The sequence below is a fragment of the Oryctolagus cuniculus genome, chromosome 5 (genome assembly GCF_051225735.1).
Source record: "Oryctolagus cuniculus isolate XC-2025 breed Fujian yellow rabbit chromosome 5, ASM5122573v1, whole genome shotgun sequence".
Taxonomy (NCBI): domain Eukaryota; kingdom Metazoa; phylum Chordata; class Mammalia; order Lagomorpha; family Leporidae; genus Oryctolagus; species Oryctolagus cuniculus.
This window is the reverse complement of record NC_142871.1, coordinates 34,040,136-34,050,641: the sequence shown is the minus strand read 5'-3', so window position 1 is coordinate 34,050,641 and position 10,506 is coordinate 34,040,136.

Here is a 10,506-nt window from a genome sequence, read left to right as displayed (position 1 = left end):
ACTCCAATATGGGATGCTGGCACACAAGCAGCTTAATCCACTGTACCAGAATACCAGCACCTGCCTGAGACTTACGGTGAAAGGCGGCATTCAAGAAACCAAATAATCTATCTTATGAAGAGTTCCTTCAGGATACAACAGTAGTTATTCTGAACCCGTTTTAGACAATAATATTCAAAAGAGCCTGTCCTCTTCCATTCAGGCTGCTACAACAAATTGGCTTAGACTAGGTGGTTTGTGAACAGCAGAAATTTATTTCTGACAATTCTGGAAGGTAGAAGTCCAAGGTCAAGGAGCCTGCATAGGCGGTTCTGGTGAGGGCCCTCTCTCAGGTTTCAGACTGCTGATTTCTTGCTATAGCCTTACCTGGAGGGAAGAAAAGCTAACTAGCTCCCTGGTCTGTTTTTATAATGACACTAACTTCATTCATTGAGGGCTCAAACCTCATGTCCTACCTCCCTCCCAAAGCCCTCAACAAATGTTTACATTAAGATTAGAATTTCCAGGGCTAGTGCTGTGGTTAGTGGGTTAAGCCGTCATCTGTGGCACTCGCATCCCATATGGGCACTGGTTCAATTCCTGGCTGCTCCACTTTGGTTCCAGCTCCCTGCTAATGTGCCTGGGAAAGCAACGGGAAGTGACCAAACTGCTTGAACCCCTGTACCCATGTGGGAGGCCTGGAAGAAGCTCCTGGCTCCTTGCTTCTATAGCAGCCATCTGGTGGGGGGCGGGGGGTAAACAGTAGATGGAAAATCTCTATATCTCTATAACTCTTACTTTCAAATACATAAAGAAATCTTTAAAAAAAGTTAGGATTTCCTCATACATCCTGGGGAGCTACAAATACTCAGACCCTAAAGGGAGAAATGTATCCTCTGACTTAGCACAACAGACTGCTCCTGCACCACCTGTAGGCTCCAGTAATTCAGCAAAGTAAATTCTCAACAGAAGACAATCAACCTCCTGGGAGTATCAAGAGCACCTAACCGGTCCTGAAATACTAAGCCCAGTGGCTCTTGGTGGCTATGGAATATCCAGCATTAAGAAGGTAGAGCAGACAAAGAGGAAAAAAATTCAAGGAAACCCCACGGAAACTGAACAGAAAATATGGCAGCAGATCTTTAGAAGTCTGTGGAAAAGTGGAATTGAAAGTTGTTTACTTTAGGGATGGGCTTTTGGCCTGGCAGTTATGCCATTAGTTGGGGTGTCCACATTCCGTATCTGAGTGCCTGCTTCGGTTCAGGTCCTTGGTCTGTTCCTGGTTCTAGCTTCCTGAGAAGGTGTATCCTGGGAGGCAGTCAGTGATGGCACAAATACTTGGGTCCCTGTCACCCATATGAGACATGGATTGAGTTCCTAACTCCCAGCTTCAGCACTCTAGCTACTGTGGACATTTAGGAAGTAAATCAGCACATGGGAGTGCTCTCTCCCCATGCCACCCAAACCATCTGTCTCTCATAATCTCTCTCTCTCTCTCTCTCCTTCTTTTTGTGGTGTGTATGTGTGCCTGTGTGTGTGTGCTTGAACATATGTGTTTGCCTCTCAAAAAAACCATAAGTGTATTTTGCTGCAAAAAAGTATTTGGAATCCATACATAGTTTCTTCATAATATGCATTATCCATGAAATGTTTAAAGACTCCTCACATGCATGAATTTCCACCTTCCCTAGGGGACTACCAGAAATAGTTGAGAGGACAGGGAATCAACTTTACAGAATCTAAAGTCAAGTGGAAAAAAAAAAAGGCAGTGCAACATGTGTTTCAGATCTCATAGGAGCGGTTTTCATCCTATGTAATTAATGTATTTTGGAACCAAAATTCTCTTGATTACAAAGAATGTACACAAAAGTCAACTTCACTATACTTGAACTTTAAGAACAGCAAATTTCAATACTTTTAGGAAAAATGCTGTATGGCAACTGCTATACATAGCAAGCTAAAAGCATCAGGAAGAGAACATTATTTAAAGTGATAAACACTAAATGTTAAAACAGATCCTTTCCTACGAAAATTTTTAAGAATTTCCATATTTTTGCTTAGCCATGAAGTCTTAGGTTAAAGTACTGATGGAAAGGGTACATTCTTCTGAGTGGAGGAAGGAGAGTTTGGAAGCCCAGAGAAAATTCTTTTGAATGATATGTAGTCAGCCTTACTCAGTTGCCATAACCAGAATGGAGTATGGACAGGGAAGTGATGAGATCCAAATGGTGTTAAGAATTCCTTCAGGGAGTGAGTGTTGTAGCACAATGGGTTAAGCTGCCATCTTCAATGCCAGCATGCCACAACCATGTGTCGGTTCAAGTCCCACCTGCTCCACTTCCAATTCAGCTTCCTGACCATGCACCAGAGAAAGCAGCACAGGATGGCCTAAGTGCTTGGACTTGGATAAAGATCCTGGCTCCTGCCTTTAACTTGTTTCAGACCTTGCTGTTGCAACCATGGGGAATGAACAGTGGATGGAATCTCAATCTCAATCTCTCTCTCTCTCTGTCTCCCCTCCCCCTTTCCTTCTCCCCTCCTCCATCTCTCTTCCTCTCCCCCCTCCCCTCTTGCATGTGCACTCTCACTCTCTCTCTTGCTCTACTTTTCAAATAAATAAATCTTATTTTTTTAAAAAATAACTCAAGGCATTGTGATATAATGGGTTAAGCTGCCGCCTGCAACTCCAGCATCCCACATGGTCGCAGGTTCCTGTCCCTGCTGCTTCATTTTGGCCCAAGTGCTTGGGCCCATGCCACCCACATGGGAAACCTGGATGGAATTCCTGGCTCCTGGCTTTGGCCTGACCCAGCCCTGTCTGTTGTGGCCATCTGAGGACTGACCCAGTGAGTAAAAGTGTGCTTGTTCTCTTGTTCTTTCTTGCTTTCTCTCACTCTCTCTATCTCTTTCTCTCTCTCTGTGTGTGTCTTTCTCTCTGTAACTCTTTCAAATAAGTACATCCATATTATAAAGATTTTTTAAAAAGTAAAAAAAAAAATCCATTCAACTTGCAGGAGGAAACCATATTTCTTCTTAAGAAATACTTGAGATGGATCCTCCAACATGGGCAGGGATGATGGGAACTAACGAGCACCCAGCTCCCAGGTGGGTTATATATAATACCTGCTTCTTTTCATTCTACAACAGTCGTTGAAGACACTGTCACAGGGTGCTCTGAGCATCTCTGCGTTGGTGTAGGGATACAGGAGAGTCATGAGAGGGCAATGGTGGTTGAACTTCCCTCCTAGACAGGTTGGGCGGGTGGCATTTCTGAAACAGCAAGAACTGAGGCTGGCTGACATTCCAAACTTAATTCTCATTCTAACAGACACAACATTCTGCATTCACTATGGACCAGAGTTAGATTTCATAACACCTCAAGATTACCAAATTGTTTGTGCAACCTTTAATTTCTGACATTTCCCACTTCCCTCCCAACTTTACATTTGGGGATGCTATTTTAATTCCATCCTCAGCGTATTCAGTTCTTAATACTGGTGCTTAAGATAATTTCCTCATTAAAGGTAGAAAGGAAACAAGAAGGAAAGTCGAACACTTCCTACCTAGACTTAATCAAATGGAGCGATGACAAGTCCAAGGCCTAGGACACCTTATCACTTGAAGAACATGTAAGTGCATGACTATCTCGTCTGTTGTCTGTGCTTCATGGCTATGCCCTGGCAGAGTCATCAAAAGGAGGTTTTTAGTGGGGTGTTCCAGGAAAGAATGGACAATAAGAGATGGGGTGCCTACTGAAGATCACAGCAGAGAGAATGAGTGAGGGAACTTTTGAAGACCAGACCATGGAGGGGACAAGGGAGGCCCAGTGGCTTATACAGGTCCACACTGCTAAGGCCTTCCTGTCCGTCACACCTTTACCCTTGGTCTTCTGGTCAATTCGCTAACATAGCCCATCCTTCACTAGGCAGTGGAAGATGACACAGGGACAGACACAGACGCTGATGCAGCAGCAAGACCAGGTTAGGTTTCAGTCCGGACATTTAAATCTCAATGGGAAGACTGTTTTTCCTGCTCAATAACATACTCATACCAGCCGAACAGGAAGCAGACAAGTTCAGGACAAGTTCAGCTTCCACCCCACGTCTTCCCCCTGCCATTCAGTTGAAGACAAGCTGCAGGACCTACACTTAGTTTCACATTACACCCACACATACTTGGACTCAGTTGTAAAGCAAGGTCAGCAGACAGCACATAAAACACAAAGCACAAATCAAAGTTCTTTTGTACGTTTTGCCAGGAGCTCTCATCACAGCACATGCTACTTCTGGGCATTGTAACCCTGGGCTCACCTCCGCTGCCTGCCCCAGATGGCAGGTAGGTTGGGAATACAAGGCTAGACCCTCTACATCACAGGCCACGTATGCTCATCAGGTTCTCAGTGACAAACAGTCACAAGTAACAGTGTGACAGAAAAAGCAGATGGGAGTCATAGTTTTAGTCATTTTCTATATTTTCTCATTTTCCTTTCACAAGCCAAGAAGACTGCTGATATTTGAAATGATAAGTCCGTGGACAGCAGGGATCCACTCTGAAGGAAGTGGGCATCTGAACGCAGGATCTAACAGGGAAGGATGTTATTCCAGGAGTGGCAATGGACCCGGATGTGACTTTTTTCAGATCCATTAGGAGTCAAGTCATACCCGTGATAAACAGAGCTGAAAGAAATGTATAAGAAAGAAGAAATATTTTTTAAAGATTTGTTTTATTTATTTGAAAGAGTTACAGAGAGAGGTAAGAGACAGAGAGAGGTCTTCCATCCACTGGTTCACTCCCCAGATGGCTGCAACAGCCAGAGCTGCACTGATCCAAAGCCAGGAACCAGGAGCCAGGAGCCAGGAGCTTTTTACGGGTCTTTCATGTGGGTGCAGGGGCCCAAGGACTTGGGCCATCTTCTACTGCTATCCCAGGCCATAGCAGAGAGCTGGATCGTAAGAGGAGCAGCCAGGACTAGAACTGGCGCCCATATGGGATGCCGGCGCTTCAGGCTAGGTAATTAACCTGCTGCGCCACAGCGCCGGCAAAATATTTATTCTTGATAAGACCACATTTCCTAATACTGAAAAGAGTTTATGTGGCCAAAGGTTTAAGAAAAACTGGGTTACCCAAATATTGATTTTTGTGTGCAAGATTTCTCAGACTTTAGTGTGCTATGGTGAACTGCAAAGCTCTGAGAATCAATCTCACCATTGCTCATATTCCATGGTGTGGCCATTTCATCCTTTATTTAAATTTTTAGCAACCATTGTCTGCTTTGGACATTTAAATTTTATTGGCTTTTATTTGTGTTTTTGCTGTTATGCTATGACAGAACTACTACAAAAAATATATATGCACATTTGAATATTTCTGAGTATGTCTATATGATAAATTCCTAAAAAATAAAGTGCTCAGTCAGTTCACATATGCATTTTTAAAAATATTTTTTAATTTTTTAAGGCAGGAAGAAAGAGAGAGATCTCCCATCTACTGCTTTACTCCCTAGATGCCCACAACGGTAAGGGATAAAGCTGAAGCCAGGATCCAGGAACTCAATCCATGTCAACCACATGGGTAGCAGGGACCCAACTACTTGAGCTATCATTGCTGTTTAGCAGGAAGCTGGAATTAGGAGATGGAGCCAGGAATCAAATCCAGGTACTGCAACGTGGGACATGGGCATCCTAACTACTGCCTAAACCATTAGGTCAAACACTCCTGACACATTCATTTTTCAGTTGGTAGATACTGTTAAAAATCATCCTCCAAAGTGTTGTCCCAAGCAGGACCAACTACCCGTAAGAGGGCCTGATCCCCCTGAAGTGTTTCTAGCTTTGTTTCTGGACTCTGGCTTGTTCCACTGGCCAGTGTCACCTAACAAATTACTATAACTTGCAGCAGGCTTTCCTTTCTCTAGGACTAGTTTTCTTTCCTTCTTCCTTTTCATTCTAAATTGTTCTGGAAAGTCCTGGATGTTTACTTTCCCATATGAATGTTAAAATCATCTTTATTAGATCTAAAAATTTAGGAAAATTGATGTATTTGTGATATGGAAATTTCTATCCAAGAAGAGGATATTCTTTCTATTAGTTCATTTCTCTTATGGTTTCAAAAGAATTTTAAAATTTTACTTATGTAGATCTTTCATACTTTGTTTTTATATCATTCCTACATATTTTATCTCTTTTTTACTCTTTGTAAATACAATATTTGCTTTCAATATATGTTCTAGTCAGTTTTTCTTTTTTTTTTTAAGATTTTATTTATTTATTTGAGAGGTAGAGTTACAGACAGTGAGAGAGAGAAACAGAAAGAAAGGTTTTCCTTCCATTGGTTCACCCCCCAAATGGCTGCTAAGGCTGGAACTACGCTGATACGAAGCCAGGAGCCAGGTGCTTCCTCCTGGTCTCCCATGGGGTGCAGGACCCAAGCACTTGGGCCATCCTCCACTGCCTTCCCGGGCCACAGCAGAGAGCTGGACTGGAATAGGAGCATCCAGGACTAGAATCCAGTGCCCATATGGGATTCTGGCACCTCAGGCAGAGGATTAGCCAAGTGAGCCACGGTGCCGGCCCCTCTAGTCAGTTTTTCTAACAAAAAAATGCTGGATTTTGTTTATTGATTGTAAATACTTACCCTAGTTCACTTGACTGCAGGAAATGTTTCAGTTGATTGTCTTGCATTTTTAAGCACCTGATCACATCATTTTAAAGTGACCACCATTTTACTTTCTTATTTCTAATTTTATATACTTCATTTCTTTTATTTACTAACATTGGCTAGTATTACTAGAGCAAAATATAGGTGCACATTAAATCTATTGTCCAGCTGCAGACCAAGCTTAACAATATGGCATTGATAAATCTCTAGACAATGCAATACTGCTATCTTCTCTCAGGGGGATGACTCACTGTCCTGAAATTCTTTTTTCCCTAGATTACTTTATCATCCTACCTTTGAGAAGGAACAGAACAGGGAAACAATTTTTTCCTATGTAGCAGGTTTGCCTTAATTGCTCAGCTGGCTTTTTCAGATCACATTTAAAGTTCACATTTCTTAGAGAAAAAGTACAAATCTTGAGCTCCAAGAAGCCAGAGGAAACCAATGGCCCTTTAGAGATATTTTATAAGACCTCAATAAATCTTTATTATGCAGTTGCTTGAATTCCCATGTAAAGCACTGAAAGAGAGGTTGCTAGTATGGCAAATAAACAAAATGAAAAATTATTTTCTGTTGAATTCTCAGAGATGTCAGAAATAAGTATTTTTCCCTTCTCCATCTTAAGACAATTGCAGAATTTGGGTTGCAGTTCTGATTTCTACCACAAGGAGCAATTCATGGTGTTCAAGGTTGAAAAGAGATGACATGATGCCCCCTGATGACAAGTCTTCATTCAGGATTTGTTTGGAAACACATTCAGAAAGACTGGTGCTGAGGGTTCAGGTAGAGGAAAGAGCCTGTCCTACTATTGAAAGAAGGAGTATCCCAAGATGGGAGTGGAGCAATTGAGAGAGAAGCATTTCCCCTTACAGTAAAGATTCATGCTCCACTCTTGTGTAGCACTTGATGGAGAGAAGTTCTGAGAGGTCTTAGCCTAGTTTTTTCTAAAGCAGAGCCAGGGACAAAGATTAAGGTGGAAAAGTTTATTTGGGAGGTGATGCTCAGGCCAGTGAGGGTAAGGAAAAAAGCGAGAGGAGACTTGGAAAGGCGAGCACTGATGCAAGGCAATGAGTTACTAGCTGAGTACCAATTCAGGCGATGAATAGAAATATGGTTGTTCCACAAGTATGCTCATTTGGCATGAGGGTCTTCTCCAGAAGGATTTTCAAGGAGAACCTACATCTTTGTGAAGTTACAAGAGCCAAAAACAAACAAACAAATAAACAATTTATCTTGCCTTCCTTCAATGTTCCATTTCCTATTGGTCAAGACGCACCCCATAAAAAGCCAACACCTACAAACTTCCAAATCTTAGCATCATCCAGCCTGCGGGCAGCACTCAGGAAATCAGATTTCACACTGGGCCAGAGAGTGCATCATTCAAGTCTGAAATAGAGGAGGGATGAGGTGAGACACCAGCCAGGTGACATGAAGGAGGCATTTGGGAGAATCTCAAAAGTGCTGCAAGGTTTGTGTTCCTGCAGAGTAGAGGGTGAAACCCGAACACAACAGTGGTTAAGCCAGTTCTATGCTTCAAAGTCTCGTTTATCATACAAGTCCTTGTAGGATGGCTAAGTAACTCATCTTAGAGACTGGAGGCTCAGAACCAGAATTTTATACTTAATGTAAAGCAGTGTGATACCTCTTACCATTAGCATTTGGGTCAGAGGGGTGGTCATCTGGCCTAAGACAACCACATCCCACATCAGAATGCCTGAGTTGAATTCCCAGCTCTGGCTCCTGATGCCAGCTTCCTGCTAAAGTAGGAGGCAGCAGTGACTGCCCAGGTAACTGGGCACTGCTACCCACACAGAGATCTGGACTGGTTCCAGGCTCCCAGGCTCCCAGTTTTGACTCCCCACATGGAGCAGTTTTGCAGGCATTTGGGGAGTGAACTAGCAGTTAGGACCTCTCCTTGCCTCCCCTCCTCCCCCCTTCAAATTAATTAATTAAGGTAAAAAACACTAGTCGAAAATTTCTATCAAGTATACTAGGAAAATTGTAGCATAATTATAAAGTATGAAACAGCTGCTTATTTAATTAATTTAAATTTCTTTCAAATTCCTATAAATGTCCCTAAAATTAAGTGTGTAAGGACAGTAGCAAAAATTTTGTTGGTATTTTTCATCTTGAATATGAACAAAGGGAAAATGTCATGAAAAAAACCTACTTATGTTGGTTGTCACCCTCGTCTTTGAGATGGTATCTCCACTTTTCTGCAGAGTAGCAGCTTGGTTCAGATTCCACTGGAAACTGATTATATGCCAGATACTATACAGAACATTTCTCTGTATTATCTTATTTGATCCTCATAACAATCCCTTATGACAGTATTTCATGACTGTATTTTATCTAATCTAAATGTAGAAAAATGAGATCCTGGAGGAATTAAGTATCTCAGGGTCACACAGCCGGTAAATGATACAGTAAGATCTTAGAGAAGGAGTGGGGGAGGGGGGAAGCAAAAAAATTATACAGCATTACTGTTCTGGAAAATATCAAAGGGAAGAACTACACAGACTATTTGTTTCATTTTTCTGATATGAACCTTAAGAAAGCTCCACTAATTCAACAATAAATTTGCATCCAAAGCTAATCATATGGGATTTTTTTTCTTCTCAGTGAGACACAAGCATTTTTAAAAACAGAATTAGCACTAACTCATGTAGTCTTCTAGTGTTCTAAACTAATGAATTATGAGTAGTCTCAAGGAATTAATAAGTGTGTCCTCTGGAGAGGTCAAATGAAACTCACAACCAGACTCCGAAATTGCAATCTTGGAACTTGATAAAGCTAAATGATCCTATTTGCTGCAGATCAATTGGGTATTAACAAATGAAGGAGTTCTATTTTTTCAGCATGCCTCCTGATTTTTCATTATTTAGTGTACACATACTTGGTGTCATATTGTGAACTCTGTTGCAGAGATTCATCCTTATCAGATATCATAATGAAGGTAAGGGCTTTGTTTTCATCTACATTTTGTCTAGAAAGGGCAGTCACAAACTTGTTCATGGGCCTGGGCACAGAAATGAACAGAAAGACTGTCATTAATATTTAGCACAACTGGAGAAGCTTCCATGTACATAATTACCTACCATCATTTACAACTTTGATGTAGCACAGAATAGTCATTGGAATGGTTTCAATTATTTTAGAAAAATGTCTTCAGCTGTACCAGAATGCCTCGGAATTGAGCTTAAGAGATGCCCTTCAAGGTGGAGCCTCTGACCTTTCAGAAAGAGCAGAAAAGGCTTTTCAGTTTCATAGAGGAAGTCTGGAAAATGAAGTGCGGTATTCGTCAGCGCCAACTCTACTGCACTTTCTGCTCAGCCATGGAAAATTGTGAACCCAGACTCATGTGCGTGAAAGCATTAAATTCAACCTATTCTGTACTCCCAAAGCCACAATAAGAATAGAAAACCCAACTCCTGACTGACTCCAGTGTCCTGAGGATTTTGTGACAAAGAATCTCTTTTTTTTTATTTTTTTAAAGATTTTATTTATTTATTTGAGAGGCAGAGTTACAGACAGTGAGAAGGAGAGACAGAGACAAAGGTCTTCCGTTTGTTGGTTCACTCCCCAAATGGCCACAATGGCCGGAGCTGCGCCGATCCGAAGCCAGAAACCAGGAGCTTCTTCTAGACCTCCCACATGGGTGCAGGGGCCCAAGGACTTGGGCCATCTTTTACTGCTGTCCCAGGCCATAGCAGAGAGCTGGATTGGAAGAGGGGTAGCCGGGACTAGAACCGGAGCCCATATGGGATGCTGGAACCACAGGCAGAGGATTAACCTACTGCGCCACTGCCCTGGCCCCTCTCTTTTTTATTTTTTAATTTCCTGATGAATACTTATCATGAATGGTATGAA